This window comes from Calonectris borealis, chromosome 15 (genome assembly GCF_964195595.1).
Source record: "Calonectris borealis chromosome 15, bCalBor7.hap1.2, whole genome shotgun sequence".
NCBI classification, from domain to species: domain Eukaryota; kingdom Metazoa; phylum Chordata; class Aves; order Procellariiformes; family Procellariidae; genus Calonectris; species Calonectris borealis.
In genome coordinates, this window is record NC_134326.1 from 20,091,847 (window position 1) to 20,108,326 (window position 16,480).

Below are 16,480 nucleotides of genomic sequence, written 5' to 3' on the forward strand. Positions count from 1 at the left end.
GATGCACGAAGAGGCTCAGGCAGGAGCTCCAGGCAGGGCCACTCTTCGGTTCGCTATGAAAACGATTCCTCATCAGCGCTGCAAGCGAAACACAATTTGTAGCTGGCATAGTCTCAGAGTGCCCTGATTGTAGGAACACGTGGACATGCCACAGAAGCGGCTTTTGATGAGAGCCTGAAATACAGCACATTTTAGCAATGCAGACACTGCTGAATTTTATCTTTCTGTTCCTGAGTGAGTGTGTTTTGTTTCTACAGAGAAAGAACAAAGTGATGCTGTGTATCCTTTACATCAAGAGCAGTCTTCTCTCATTATTATAGGGTATAATTTAGGAATTAATTTGGTCCAGTTTATTTACTGGAAGATACTCTCTTATCAACCAGTTCTGGAAACTAGAGTTATAGGACTTACATACGGTAACCTTCTCTTCATAAGAGGCATTAATGATTACAGAATCTGGTTGCATCTAACTCATCACCATCAGCTTGAATTAAAAACAAAGAGATTGTGTTTGTTTCAGTTATTTGGTAGAAGGGTGTCGTGTTTTAGCTATCTCCTAAAAAAAGGGGGGACTCCGGAGCTCAGGCTGCCAGTTAGAAACCCCACAATCATTCCTTGGAGACCTTCGTAAAATGAGTCCACGGGCTGTAGCAGAAAGACGGCTGTACAATAAACCTGCCTACTGCAGCTGGCATGAAACCGGCCCTCTGGATGGAAATCTTAATATAGGGCTCAATGATGAAATTAACAGTTGAAAATGTACCAGTCTGTACATCCGAGAAGCCGTCTGTCCAAGGCGATGTGGGGCTGTGGTGGTCGGTGGCGGGGGGATGCTGCTAGGAAGGTGCTAGCTCTTCCAGGGCAGTTTAATCCCTATTGAATAGTGCCATCGTCTGTGCTTCCCGCTGTTAGCTGGGCCCTACCATGGTTTCAGCTGGGGTCAGCACTTTTCCCAGACCATTCCTGTCCTAGACGGGGCTTAAGAGTTAGTTTGGGCCATTTGCAGTATGTGGCTTGGACTCCACTCTGCTCCGAAGAGGGGAAGGCTTTAACAATAAGGATGATGGATAGCCATCCCGTGCTAGCTGGCCCCAGTGACGGGGGGGGTCCAGCATGTTCAGTTCACTCAGAGAGATGTACCCCTTTTTTCTTGATAAAAGAAAAAAATCCAATTAGAAGAAGCTATAAAACAACAGATATTATAATCCTACAAGTAGGTTGAGAGTTTTGTCATAAAACATTTTCTCAAGAAGATATTTTCTGCCTTTCTGCTGCAAGAAAAACCACATTTCTCTCCCTAAGTGACTGAATGTAGCTCTGCCTCTGGCTTAGACCCATGTGTCCGTCAAAGTCAAGGATCAATGTCATGCTTGTTTCATGGATGCTGAATTGAGTGCTTAGGGCCCAGCTCTGAGAGTCTGCATGCTCTTAAACCCTGACGAGCTCAATGAGCGCGGAAGGAGCTCATCACCTCGTTGGATCAGGCAGATATTGAAGCCACTGAAGCCTCGCTGAAGCCCATGTCACATGCTTAAAAAGGTCAGTCACATATTTACAAAAGCCCGTCAGAGTTGAATTGCACCCTGATTGAGATTATACTGGAAGCAAGACGTGATTGTGCTGGTGTTTACATTATTTCCCAAGAAGGTAAAATTCAGGCATTTATTTTTGATGGTTTTGCACAGCACAAAGCTAGCAGCCTGATTTGTATTCAACTGCTGCATATTGAGGCTGGTCATTGGTCTTGTAAATGGTAGATGGGAGGAATTGCTATAGCAGAGAAAGATTTCCACTGTTTTAGGATAGATTTTAACCGTAGCCCTCTGACTCCTGATAATCAAAGCAGGAGTTATGTGTCTGGCATTCTCTGCCCTACACTCCTGGTTATTTATTCCGCGATGTGCAGGAAGGCAGGAGACGTGCGCAATCTCCATTCTTGTTACCAGGAACTGTGCACCTAATTCTCTGTGCATTGTACTGAAAATGAACTAGTGAGATGTGTTCTGCATCAGCAAAAAGGCTCCCTTATTCAGCTGGAATGAGAACATGCACACTATAACTTGGGAGTAAAGAAAATCGCTGTAAACGATTTCTTTAAACAGAGTCTGTTGGGTTTTTCCTTAAATTTTTGCTGAGAGTGAAGATTCTGCAGGGTTTTTTTTCTCCTTTTTCCTACCCAGTTGCTAACCTTTCAGTTGCATGCGTTTCTGCTGCTTCTAGCACTTTTAATTCTGATGGCAGTTTTTCATCTCTTCACTAGCTTATGGCTAAAACAGTCCTTGTAACAGGAATTTCAGTTACTTACTCTCCAGAATAATTTTTCAATTTGTTCCCACTCCGGTCCTGGGGGAAGGGGCTTCCTCGTGTCTCACCTTGATCCGTCCTCCCAATTCCTCTACTTTGGACAAATGTCTTCTCCGCGGGTGTCAACACCACATGACAGCACCTTTCTGAGAGATATTTTCAAGTCGTATTTCGCCAATACATTGCCTAAACCTATTAGGACTTATTATTAGGACTGAAATTTTCCTGGTTGGTTACTTAATTAACAGAAATGCATCAGCGTAAGCATGCATAATTATGGTAATGCATATAATTCTGTGACTTACTCTGTCTGAAAACTTCAGAACGCTTCACAGAAGTGCCCTGAAGTACTGTTAATCATAGCGCAGAGACTCAAAACAAGCACAGGGAATGGAGCGGGTTCTTCTCGCGCTGTTACTCAACAAGTCACTAAAATAACTAGGAAAACACATTCAAATTGGAATCTCCTCACCCATCGTTCCTTGTGTTAGCCACTACCTAGATCCTACATGTTTTTCTGTAGCAGAAGATATAATACAAAATCACAACTCAGAGTTTTTTACTGAAGCAAAGTCATTTGTACGCTGTGTGATTTTATAAAAGCATAGACCTTCTGCTTTTTACGGTACCTTGAGCTTTTAAAATTACTTTTATCTATGAATCTGAAGGATTCTGAATCTGTTAGACGTTAATTAATGAAAAGATCACTGAAATTAGAGAAAGAGTAGCTACTTATTTGCTCCATCCATGCAACAGCTGAACACCATCCTGTACATTCTTTTTTCCTGCCGAGGCTGTGTCCCATCAGAAGTCAAGATGAGGTGTATAAGGCGAAGGTAAAACCATTGCGGTTTTGTAAAGGCGGATGTTAGGGTACAGCATGAGCACATTCATACCAACTGTCCAGCCATATACCAGGGAGAGGACCAACGTTTTCAGCACAAGATGAGGTGCTGCAGGGATGGCAGAGAATCAGCCGGAGACGGAGCTCCCCATGCTGACATCTCGGTGTGGAGTCCTCACCGACACATCGCAGAGATCATCTACAGGGGAAAGCCATCTCACTACAACTAAACTCTAAATTTAAATCAATACAAGTAATATCAATTTTTCCTGGTTTGGTTGGGAACACATTTGACTAACCCATAATAAGCTACTTTATATGGAAATCAGTGTCCGCTCCGTCCTCGCTCCAGTCGAACTGTATTGGTTTATGGATTCGTGTTAAGTTCTGCAGCAATACAACTTTCTTCTGCAGCAAAGCCCTTGGAGAGTCATCAGCCTCCTATGGCATCAAGGCATGGAAATATAAAGTGAAGGTTTAGGACACTTCAACTGTATCAAAGTTATGAATTCTGCCTGAATTCATGAAACTGTTGTATTATTTAATGCCTCGCTGTATAAAGACTCAGAGGTTTGTTTCAAAATTTATGTTGCCTGCTTCAGGCCTCAGCTTGAAGAGTTGTGAGAGGAGCAACCCAGTGTCATTTATTGTAATAATCTGCTGGAGGGAGGCGAGGATGCTGACCTGGGTGAAAGGCAGAGGAAATCTGGTCTCTGCAAGTGACTGATGGCAGTGGAAAACCCCCAGCAGAAAGGAGTAAAGGCAAATGTGTATTTAAGTGCTGCAAAGAGGGGACGTATCTGGCGATGGGAGGAGTGGTACAAACACGTTGCAGGCAGGAATCGTAAAGCAACCTGTGACCAGGGAGCCCAAAAGGCATACAACAAAATTAAAGCAGAAGCTGAGTGATGGTGTGGGTTCTGAAGGGCTTGGAATTGCCTGGAGATATTTAATATGCCACTTAAATCTGTGTGTATGCGCAGCCTGTGGGTGAGTTAATGCTTTGTGATGCTTTTAGCCGTCCCTCTGAGAGCCCTGTGCATAGCGCGCTGGTTCAGGCATTATTCCTCAAGGGTTAAACTATAAACTGAAGTACCCTCAAGTGTGGAGCTCAAGTGAGGGTGGTTTTGAGTATCCAGCAGTCTTATAGCAGCTGGAATGCAGAGTCTCATTCCCGAGCTGTAATGCCAGAGCCTGTGCACAGAAACTGTGGTTGGTGTCTGCCAAAGACCCGTTCACAGCAGCTCCTTGGTTTTATGCAGCTTGTAAGCCCTCTGGTATTGATTGGAGGGGTTTTGAGGGTACTAACCTGCGAAAAGGAAAAGTGGTCTTTAAATAATAAATAAAAAAGCCACTTAGAGTGTCACCACTGCAAGGATTTTCCGCTTGCTGGGAGCAGCATCTTGGTGCTCATGGACTGTAGAGCTGCTCAAGGAATGAACCATGATGTGATGTGCAGTTCTTGTGTTTCTTCCTGCGCATGAGCATACACAAATAAATACTGACCCCACTTCAGAGCTTCTAAATTCTACCAAAATCCCTTTGCCTGGTGTTTCGCACTGGCCAGGCATTGCTGGTAATAGGCACAGGGACCAGAGCAGGTACGAGAAGTAAGCGTGTGAAGCCAGGAGGAGAACGTCCCAAGAGCAGATGCCTCCTTTGGCCATTTCCAACCGATGAACATTGTATAAGACTTAGCAACCGTCAGCAGGGAGCAGGTGCAACGCATGCCTCCTCGCACGCTGCTTGTGAGCTCTGCGAGAGCTGATCAGAAGATGCCCCAGCGTGAGCTGAAGTCCCACCAGTGAGTTCATCAGGCAGCGCAGGCATCTTGGATGGGAGATGCAGAAGCCGGGACACGGGCCCCTCCGCATCCGTCAGGAGCCAGGGCCATCCCATAGCCTCAGAGCTTGCCCTGCCTAACACAAACTCCTTACACGAAGAAGGCAGGTGACCATGGCTCCACGATTCTCAGGCGGTTTTGTGACTAACTTCTTGCCTCCGCATGATGAAGGACAAGCTGCCGCCTTCTTTTCCCTGCGGATTAGCCCCAGACAGGGCTTTTTGTGAATACTATGAAGATACTTTATCAGCAGCGTTGGGTCTCCCACGAAACAGCAAAATGACCTTGAGTAAAACTGTGGATGGGAGACAAAGATAGCTCTTCCATACAGCTCCTCCAGGCATGAATTAAACACCAAGTCAACCTCCTCTTCCTCCTGCAGGGACCAGGGAAGCAAAGCGCAGCTGTGATGATGCTTTACGTCAGCCCTGTCACACATCAATAAGATACCAATACAGAGGTATCTCTAACAGCTGGCTTTCAGGTTATATTCAGTGAAAGGATGGTTTTCCCTTACCCTCCGGGTTTACAGTGGGGATTTACACACCTAGGCTGGAGAATGGCTGGTTGTGTGACCTTATCCACCGATGCATCCACGCACATTCACCGGTTTTCTTTATTTTTGGCTGCCTTGTGGGTTTTTTTGTCTTCGGTCTGGTGACTCTGTCCTGTAAAGGAAGTATATTTAGGGAGGTACCTATATTGTTGCAGTCTTTTCATCATGTTTACTTTCCCTTGTACAGGATATTTAACTGCTACTGCTGGAATGATTCCACAGTTGCTGTTCATTACTAATTATTAAACATCCAATACAAATAGAGTACTCTCTTCTTTGCAACCCTGGGGATAAATTTTAGAGTATTAGATTTATTTTATTTTTTCAAAACCAGTGTAAAGCTAAACTTTCAGTGTTGCCCCTGCGTTTTCATACTGCAGACTTGGTCAGTCAAGCATGCAAAAATCTGGTGAAATAAACCCTAGGGACCAGGTTTGAAATGTCCAAAATTCTCTTCTGCTCAAAGTGGTTGCCCAAACTCAGCACACAAGGCTTAATAATAATTAATTACTCTAAGCCAGATAATGAAAAAAGTGGTGTGGACAGACTTCGTGTAAGCATACCATTTAAAAGCATTAGATTTATTTTCTTGTGACGCAAACCATCAGTAATCAAATTTCCATTACCTGGTGATGGGTGTGAACAGACAAAAATACTGAGTCAACAGAATACCAATTAAGAGATCTGCAAGTATCCTGCTTTAAATATGGCAGAGTAAGGAGATATTCTCCCAAGAGGCTGGTCTTCTAATGAGTAAGCATGACTCTAAGTCCTTTACTTTTTTTCCCCCCTCTTGAGAAACACCTTCTACTTCTGGGTGTGCCAGGAGATACGCCAAAGGAAAGGGATCTGTTCACAGCCTGTAGCAAGTATCTGGCAGGGACAAAAATAGTGAAACAAACTTTTCTCAAGTGTCCTCTGTAAAGAGGAGGAAAAGCTTTGTAAATTAGTCTAGTCAGTCTTGCTCTGGAATTGCTCTAGAAAACATGGAGAAGCTTAAAAGTATGATGGGACTGTCTACCAGATGTGATTCTTCGTGCTGGATTTATGGCACGATACTGCTTCCTCCATTTTTTCTGATTCGGAGACGTTGCTCAGCTTCGGGTGGTTATCGGTGCCGGGTGATGGACGCTACGAGAGGCCACGGAGCCTTAAACATTGCTTGGGAAAACATGAGGAGCAGCAGCTGTCCTAGCCGCTGGGGAGGAGGCAGGTTTAGGTTTGGTCCCGAAGATGAGGGAATCAGGAGGGAGGAGTACTTCTTCTGACTTCAGTACAATCCTCATGCCTTTCACAACCGTATAACTTTTCTGGTTTTTGCTTCGAAACTGTATGTCTTAGCTACATCACACATGAGTTGTGAGATTTAATTAATATTAATAAAGCCCATTATGTAAAATTAGCCATAGACAGGAGATTCTTTAAAAGGTGAAATCATAATAGTCATGATCAGAGTGTCTGTGTTGCTTGGAAACTGAGAGCTGTCCTGGTCTGCTCCTCAGTATTTGTCTTTCATTACAGTTATTTCCCCCCTACTTGTGGAAAAGGAGTTTTAAAAGAGAGAAATGAATCCATTGACAGTGATGACTACAAAGAAAAGTCTTTTTCTGAGCTTTATTTTTTTGCAGTTGGGTCTTGGGTCTGGCAGGTGAAGGCCACGCGGAGATTCGTTAGCAATGGTGCCCCGCAAGAGCCAGAAGCAACAGCCAGCAGCACAGACGGGTGTAGAGCACGATGCTTACTTGTTTGCTTGTTTGTTTTGGGAGTATCTGTCAGGCGATCCTCATTACTCATTTTTCCAGTCTGTCTTCAGAAATTTTGGGACTGGTTCCCAATCAGACGACCCATCCTTTTCCCAGCATAGACTTTGGCCGTTAATCTGCGAGCGCGTGCTTCAGCCGTTTCAACAGCTGTAGATACACCACTAGCTTTTACGTACAGCCTTCAAATAAAGCAACTACATACTCTTGAAAAGCCCGCAGCAAAAGTACACAAGCTTAAAAATAACCACATGAGGGGTGTATTCAGCTAATCAGGAGTTCGGATTGTCTCAGCATTTCTGCGCACAAATCAGTTGTATTTAGGAGGCTAAAGTAGGTAGTCACCACTGGAACCTGATTACGTATTTTAAAAGTGCTGCCTGATTAGATTAAACTTGGTGCTGTTTATGGCTGATTTGGAGTAAATGGGAAAAATCAGAGATGGGATCCAGACATGTAAGCTGATCCAGATTTTGAGAATGAAAAATTCAGGGCTCAAAACCAGACCTAAATCCAAGTTTTATACTGAGGCCCCTGTCTTCAGAGTGGACTGATTCAAAATCCTGCAAGGAAAGGCTCTGGGTTGTTCCTCTGTAGGAAACTTGTATTTGCTTAGAAATAACCGACTTAATTCTTAAGGACTCTTGAAGGCTTGCATCCTTGGTACTGAGTTCACTTTAAACAAAGATAAAGTGCTAAAACACTGAGTGGTTCAGTTACACACAGAAGTATGCATCAGAAGATATTTCATCAGTTCCTATAGTTTGCAATCCAACATCTTTGCAGGTTAGCACATGTATTCTGTTTCAGGCTTTTGATTAATTACATAGTACCAAAACCATACATATTTATAGCTTGCAGAATTAGATAAATTCTCCAGATGTGGCTTCCTTTTAGTTAAGTCGAGATGAATGGAGATCAAAGCCTTTGATCTTCAGCCTGACTGAAACCTGCTGCTGACATAAGCCTTTAGAAAATGATGCAGCGAGGGGAGCTGGCCACTCTCAACTTTGATACAGAAGCATCTCAAACAAAACCTATGGGAAGAAACTTTGTGGAGGATATATCTATACACACCATTGAGTCTCTACTCATGAAAGTAGAAGGCAGTTTTCAATGAACCTTTTACTCTTAAACAACATATTTAAATAGATTGATTTTATGTCCCAGCTCAGAAATGATTTAAGACTTTTCAGTGCACGCATATCCTCTGCGATACACAGAACTGGCAGAAAATGTCATCATGAGCTAGTTTATAGCCTCAACTAAGGCTATCTCCATTGCTCCAGATGTGTAAAGCAGACTTATAGCTGAGTTTCTGGTATAGTGAAATCCCTGGTGCATCCTAGGATCAGCACTGCCAGCTCAATGATATCTTCTTCACGACCCTTGGAAAAAATGATGAATAGCCAGAGAGCTGCAAATTCAGACTGAATTCTGGCAACATGAACACTTTACACAAGTCTTAGCCAGTTAGGCAGATAGCACAGCCTGGAAACTCTTATCTTGTACCACAGGCTATTCTAGCAGCCACAGCTGCAAAGCAATGCGAAGTGCTTCATGGCCGCTTCTGCCTATCTCTGTAGCTTTGTAAGCCCCACAGCATGGCCATAAAACCACATGGCTGTTTGGGTGATATTGCCAAGAGAGCCAAGAGTGTTTCATGAGCTGTTTTCTATAAATGAAGCTGATACTACAAAAACAAAACAAAACAACAAAAAAACCCAACAACAAAAACAAAACAAAAAAAAACCCAAAAAACTTTAGATTCAGACTTGCCAACACCAGGAAGAAAAAAAAATTAATCAAGGACACTACAGTATAGATGACCCATAGCAACCTGGAGAAGGGCTGAAAAACTAGGAAGAAATGGGTTATTAGTAATGAAATGAAGTAGCAAGGAGAATGGGCTGCTCACCCATCAAATGTAGTAGACTCCAAGTCTGCTACAAGGTCAGGAAGATGAGATGGCTGATGCCTTTTGTCAGTGATAGAGGAATCATCCAAAGACCAAAGCAACAGTGATAGGAGGTTGAAGCTGTTAACAGATACCACCAACTCTTCTAAGAGCCTCCTCCAAGACTTTTAGACCATTTTTGGATATGGAAGATGAGCAAAAGAATTAGAGGGGAGGCTCTTGGACATCTTGTCCTTTCAGGAGCTGGAAATATGAAGGTGGAAGACAGCTTGGTGACACTGCCAATGAGACAATAGCATTCACAGTCCTTGGAAAGGGAGATTGGCCTTCAAAATGCCTCATTTCAGTAAACTCAGAGAACTGACAGATTTTAATGGGAGAGAAAAGGCAGAAAAGCAAACTATCCTAGTGCAAAGAGAGTATAGGAAATGCAATTGACTTACTAAATCATAAATTCTTTATTGACATCAGAGGAAAGAACTATAATTTGTAAGATTACTGAAGATGATCATAATGGAATAGCTCAAATACGTAAGGGAAAAGTCAAAATGGGAAAGGTAGAAAACCAAATGCAGCTAGCAAGAGACATCAGGGATAACAGGAAATAATTCTTAAGCCCATTAATAACAGGAGGAAGAGCAAATGGAAGACTTGTCCATTACTTTGTAGAGAGGAAAATCTTCTGATCAATGAAAATAAGAAGAATTACTGCCTTTTTTCACCAGTCTTCAATAAAAAGTAAACCGTGAATAAGTGTTTACCACAATTAATACTAACAAAAAGAAATATTTCAGCATAGATTAGGGGAAAACCGGGTTAAAGAATACTTAGATAAGTAAGAGGTTTTTAAATTGGCTGGGGCTGACTTAATCCAACAGTACTTGAAGAACTGGTTTTAGTAATCTCAGAACTATTAATGGTATCTCTGAATTCATGGACGGGCTGGGGTGATACCAGAAGACTGATGTATTGCTTATCTTTAAAAGGTGGGAGAGGTGAGAGGAAAAAGGGCAGGAGAATTGTACAACAGTCAGCTTACCCTGAAAATCCAGAAAAATGCTGGAGCAAATAATCACATACCTGGAAAATAAGAAGATGAGCAACAGCCAATACAGATTTGTCAAGAACAAATCATGTCAAAGTACTCTAATTTAATTTTAAGGAGTAACAGGCCATGTGGATAGAAGAAAAACAGTAGCTGTCAAATATATTGACTTCAATAAGGCTTTTGACACTCATGATATTTTGCTTTTTGTCCCTTGTAGCATTTCCCTTTTTTTTATAATTTCTTTTAAAAATAACCTAGAGGAAAATGAAAGTCTAATATTAACCAATTTAAAAGATCCTTTTAAGCTTAATGATCCAATATAATGTATAAAACGGAGGATAAACAGTAGAATTTGTGAAGCGTGCCAGGGAAGCTTCTTCATACCTCTCAAGAACTAATAGCGGGGCTTACATCCCCTCTTAGGTGACGGGGACTTACATCCCCTCTTAGGTGACGAGGTGTTCGTGTCTTTACCCTCAGTGAATACGAGGAAAGGTGTGAGGAATAAGATGTCTTCCCATTGCAGACTCACTAGGGAAGAGCAATGTTAAGGTCTCATTTTTCCCGTCCAACTCAGCCTTGTAGAAATACTGACCCGCACACCTACAATCAGAACACCCTCTCCAAGGGTTTCTGCTGCTCCTCGCCTTCGCGTCGCCGTGGTCTCGTAGGCAGCTGGTTGGTGCTGAGTCAGCATGTTTCCCTGCCAGGACAGCCTTGCCTCTTCCCTGCCTCTTCCCTGCCGCCTGGATGGTAAGACCTTGTTGCAGGCAGCTGCTTGTGCTCCATCCTTTCCCCCAATGGACTCGCTGGGCTCAGTCCTGCGAGCTGGGTTGAGTCAGATGCTTTGCATTTAATAAACTTTCCTGGAGAGCACAGCACAACTGTTCCTGCGGAACAGAGGAGGTGATCACCCTCAGCAATCACCACCTTTGTGTTTAACCATTCATCTGTCTGGGAGAAAGGAGTTAATGGAAAGAAATGCAGACATCATGTTACATATGTAGTAATATTTCACTGTTGTATGGTAATTTTCCTCCCAGTGTGGTCAGAAAGGACAGCATCACCGAGATGCCGTGCCTTCTGCTGCAGAGGGCGGCTGGTTTGCAATGTGCTACAAAGCAGATGGAGAAATTCTTTGGTCGGAGGAAAGACATCCCAGGAACCTTTCATTTTTAGGAGCTCTCAAAGAATTCCCAGGTGGAGGTCATCTCACCTGAGATGGAGATGGTGATGGAGAGCCCACTGTGGGCACGTCCAGAGGACAGTTCATTCCCTCTTAAGCTGGGTGTCTCCGATGGGTGGGCTGGGCTGGGCTCTCTTCTTCTCCAGTGGCTGTTGGCCAACGAGCGTCTGGACAGGTGAAGGTGAGGAAGATGAATCCCCTAAGTGAATATCTGGCAATTCAGGTTATCTCTACTGGTGAGACATTGCTGAGGATTTAAGGTAGCTGGCTCAGCTGAAGATGAGGCGTATGTCAGAAGAGGCGGCTGGCCCGGTAATTCTTTCCTGGCTCAGCTTAGGTCAGGATGTTAAAAATGAGTTAATTTCTTTGGAAGGCTTGTAATGTAATATTAATTGATGGGGATAATGCATTCAAATTAAACCCCTGCATATGGAGCCACATTCGTATCTTCTCTCTATAAGATGCTGCGAGCAATTATCCAAATTTTGGCAATTTGGATACTGGATTTTAAATGTAGCCAGTTTGTAATATATGGCCCTTTTTTTAAAAGGGTCAGGTTTATTTGTCTCAGTTACGAAACATTATTCTGTTACCAAAATAATATAGACTATAGGGTGATCTATTACCAAAGTATGCCATTAACTATACTTGCACCTTGCACTTCTTCAAATATTTACAGTACAGCCTTTCTTATGTCTAATGTCTTTGTTGAATGTCCTGGAGTGGTAGTTCCAGTGTGACACACGATTGAGACATTCACTGTAACTGAGGGAGGCTGGTAGAGCTGATGGGGATTAACGGGCAGATCTCCACTGCACACATTGGAAAGGCAGTGAAAAGAATTAATGAAAAATGCAGCAGAAGACTGCAACCTAGAGATCATTTTTATTTGCCTCTGTTGCTCCTTAAGCAGCCAAAAGTGTGATATTTTGAACAAAATATATTATGTATTTGGGTATGATGTAAGTGCAGTTGTACTTAGGAGAATGAAGATGTTGGACTGTTGGATTACACCTCTTTACACTTCCCAGAAAACTGAAAAGTCTCCCTCCTGCTTCATTACCTATGCACGTCAGCAACGCTCATCACAGACGTTTCTTAACAGCAAACTTCTGGTCATGCTTAATTACAGCAATCACTTTTTATTCACTTTGTGATGATTTGATATCATAAAATTTCTCTACAGTTAGTAGAGAGGCAGTTTCTGGTCAAAATACGAACATTATTTTACAGTGCAGAAAGATGCTTTGCCTTCATTCTAGCTAGAATTAAAGCTGCAAAACTCCATCTCTGCCTCTTCGAGCAGTTTCTTGGTGCTGATAGTTTTATTCTGCTGGTGCATCAATGTTTGGTTTGTGATAAGCAACATCCCCTCTTCAAACCTTCCTTCTTCCTTCCCTCAAGTTATGTTACCACTCCATTGAATGCTGCCAGCCTAGGTGAGGGTACACAGCCATCTTTTTTTCTTTTTTTCTTTTTTTTTGGAAGTCTGCAGTTCTCGACTGCTCTGTTACAAACCTACCTAACGGAGACCACTGGAAATACGGAATGGAAAATGGGTGGGACTGTGGAGAATGAACAATCATCTTGTTTTTGAAATAGGCTTGGTGCAATAATACGGGGGAAGCAAAGATGGGCACAGCAGAAAAAATCAGAGGTAAGCAGGGAGATGAATGACCAATACACAGCTTACGAGTCAAAATATGGCCCTCTGGAGTTGTACAGAGTGACTAATGGACACTTGTACCAGATATAATGTGTGGTCTGAGACCTCTGACCTGCCTGGGCTGCTCAGCTGAACTAAAGCCAAGAGCAAGATCAGTTTGCTGTCTTCTGTAGAGTTCAGGTATTACCCTCAGTCTGCTGTTCAGCCAGCAGCGTGCCTCTCAGTGGGGCAAATTTTGCCCTTCAGCCCTTATGTGATGTCCATGAAGCTGCTGGCATGCCAGCCCCAGCAACACATAATCACCTTTTGCAATTTTATCTCCCTATATATTCTTACGGCATCACCCTCCGTCTCACTCCACCTGTCTATCTTCAGACCTCCTGGCCTACAGCTCTGGAGCACACAGCTCTGTCATCATTAGCTGTATCTGTAATGAAAAAAGTTTACAGTCTCAAGAAGCCCCAAACCCATATGGTTCAACATCTGATTTGTTTCAAGTCACTTAAGTCACAACTTGAAAAACCCTCCCTTCCACATATGCTTAGGAGTTGGGGTGTGGATTTCTCCAGAAAAAGAGTCTTCTGTCTGCCTTTGAAGGAAGTGGCTTTGCCTTTGATGTAGCCATAAGCGAGGAGGTGGCCTCACCTCACAGTGTGTTTCCTTCACAGATACCTTAACTGTTGGGCACTATTTACAGTTCATATAGAAAACTAGAAGCAGAGTCTTACAATACATTGCTAATCCTGACCAGGCTGGATTTAGGATAATTTGAAGCATGGTATAGGTATAGGTATAAGTACTGTCATATATACTTTACTGTTAAGGAAAGTGAGTCTTTTCACTGCCATAGGCTCCAGTGTCAGGTGAGGGCACTAACAGGCATTAATGGCCCTGAGCAGCCTCAGCTGGGGACTCACCCACACCCTCTGCCCAGGAGCCCATTTAAGCTCAACCTGGGACCCTTAGTCCCTCCCTAAGCTGTGTCAGAGAGGTGCTCGGCTCCAGCTCAGCCACAGCCATACCTGTGCTAGCTATGGGCCCCATTGATCCAGACTTGGACCCATGGACTTTCTGCCTTGGTAACAGCCCTGATGCTGTGATGGAACTGCCTGGGAATTGCTGGATGGTGTCTGACCTGGGTGGACCTGACCTTGACCTGTGGGCCGACTCTGTGGCTTGTTCTCAGACCTGCCTTGTCACCGTGAACTTGCTTGATGATGTGGGCTCTTGGTTGAACCTGGCTGTAGCCTGTGGGTCTGCTCTGCTCACCTTGCTCAGGTACCGAGGGCTTTGCTGGGTGTGTTACCAGGCTGGGCTCCTGCCTCCCTGCCCCTGTAAAGACTTTTAAACCTTAAATCTGTTTGTTTTAAATGAAGTTTGGAAAGATGGCAGGGACTGAAGAAATGGGACTTCAGTGAAATGGGACTCTTCCCCAGGACTGTGGGGCTTGTGCTGGGGACATGGCATTGCCCACGGCTGCCTTCTACCTGGTAAATGAAATATCTGTTTTTGGGGGGTAGATAGACTGCGTTTACTAATGCAGTGTGGGGTGTGACATGTGGCTTTTTTTGGGTGTGGGAGGGCAATAGGGTGTTCAAAGTGGGATATGGGGTGTTCAGATGAGCCCACAGACTCCAGTTGACACAGGGCCACCATGTGGCTCTGGAGCTCTGTACTCCTGAAGCATTATGAATTCCCTAAAAGGAAAAAAAAAAAAGGATTAGAATCACAGGTGATATGGATGGTTAAAAACATAAGCACTGTATGTCCAGGTTATCAATGTGGAAGATACTGCCTGACGCACTGGTGCCCAAACCAAGACTGAAACCCGGGGATGTTAGTATTACTAGGAAGTGAGCTGGAGTTAGTAATGTCTGTGAAGCAGTCTTTTAATGTCTGATATTTTCTTAAAGAAGGTTATATGACATGGGGATAATACAGTTTTATTCTAGTGTATACTTGAACTGATGAATCTAAATAACAGAGGGTTTAACCCAAATTGAAACTTGAATTTAAATTTCAACAGCCACTGCCATCCACCTCTTGCTTTTGTATTTTCAACCATTTCTGCTGCCTTTGCTCCCTTCACAAGTAGAGGAGCTCACCCTGAGCACCCGCCCACCTGTACCGGTGTCTCGTGGTTAGACAGCCATGCATTGCTCCCCATCTTCCTGCATCGGGTACAAATCCAGTATTTTGTCACTAGCTGTAAGTAACAGTTTCCTGCATCCTAACATTGGCACTGAGCTTCGTCTGTCAGAGGGGAAAAAAAAACCTCTTTTCTGGTTATTAAATTGTCTATCTGAAGTTGAAGAGTGTGTTGCAGCTGAAATGCTGATAAAAGCGCTAAATGTGGAGCTGCTAATACAAAGCTATAGCAGCAATTTAGCTTGCTATCACGCAGTAAATAAGTTACCTGCTATTCTTTGATCAACCTTTTTTCTGTTATGAACTGCATGTGTTGACAAATTATGTCACCAAAAAGAAATTCAAGTCTTTGATGAAATAAGAGGAAACATGCATGTGCTGGAAGTTTAAACATGCACTTAAATAGACTGCTGTAGGATTTTGCATAGCTGGAGCCTTACTCAAGGTGCATGAGAAAGGGCTGGGTGGGAGGTGGGGCAGTTTGGGGCCAGTGTCCTGCTGGCCAGGAGCAGCTGTGGTGGCCTCAAAGCCACCCCGAGCCCCACACAGGCTTTCAGAAGTGTTTTAACCAGAATACCGGAGCTGTAGCCAGATGTGCCTGATTCTGCTTTGGGTTTGTAACAATAAGCTGGCAGTTTCTGTAAATGGGTAGAAATAGATGTTTCTTTAAAGGAGAGGCACCTCGAAGAGAGCGCAGTACCACGTTGTGACAAGCGACTGGGTAGGGGTGAGGTTTGGATCCATGGCTTTAAGATGAGAACTGGGTGAAACTTTAATGGTTGTGCTTGAAGTGTTCGGTGGAGCTTAGACATAAGTCTCAGTCAAATTCCAGGTTTCTGAACCGTTTCCCAGAATGTTAGACAGAACCAAAACCAATAGGTTTCCATGTCTGCTTCTTGAAAAACATGACAGCAGTGCCAAGTGAAATGAGATATCACACAAGGGTGAAGCGTAAAGTTGGAAAGTGCAGATTTGGACCTGAACTTCCCCGGAGTCTGGAGGCTTTTAGATCCAAATTCTTCATTTGCTCCATTGCAGAGCGTGAGGCTGCCCCTTGCATCCTCCCTGCTCCCAATTCTTCCCAAGTGCAGGATGGAGTAAAGCTGGGACTCTTACTGAGGTCATTTTTTAGTTCTGATGTAACTAAGTATCTCTGCAGTCAAGGTCTCTAAAAGCTGGTTCTTTCCTAACTATAGGCATGTGATTG

The 16,480-nt window shown here is 43.6% G+C and overlaps 1 long non-coding RNA gene across 1 annotated transcript in view; it reads left to right on the forward strand.

Moving 5' to 3' along the window:
• The window catches only part of LOC142088833 (uncharacterized), a 45,822-nt gene that overhangs the window by 7,884 nt on the left and 21,458 nt on the right, over positions 1-16,480 (forward strand). The window contains exon 3 of the long non-coding RNA XR_012676028.1: positions 12,948-14,403. This is a non-coding gene — a long non-coding RNA (uncharacterized LOC142088833). The remainder of the gene's footprint in view (positions 1-12,947; positions 14,404-16,480) is intronic.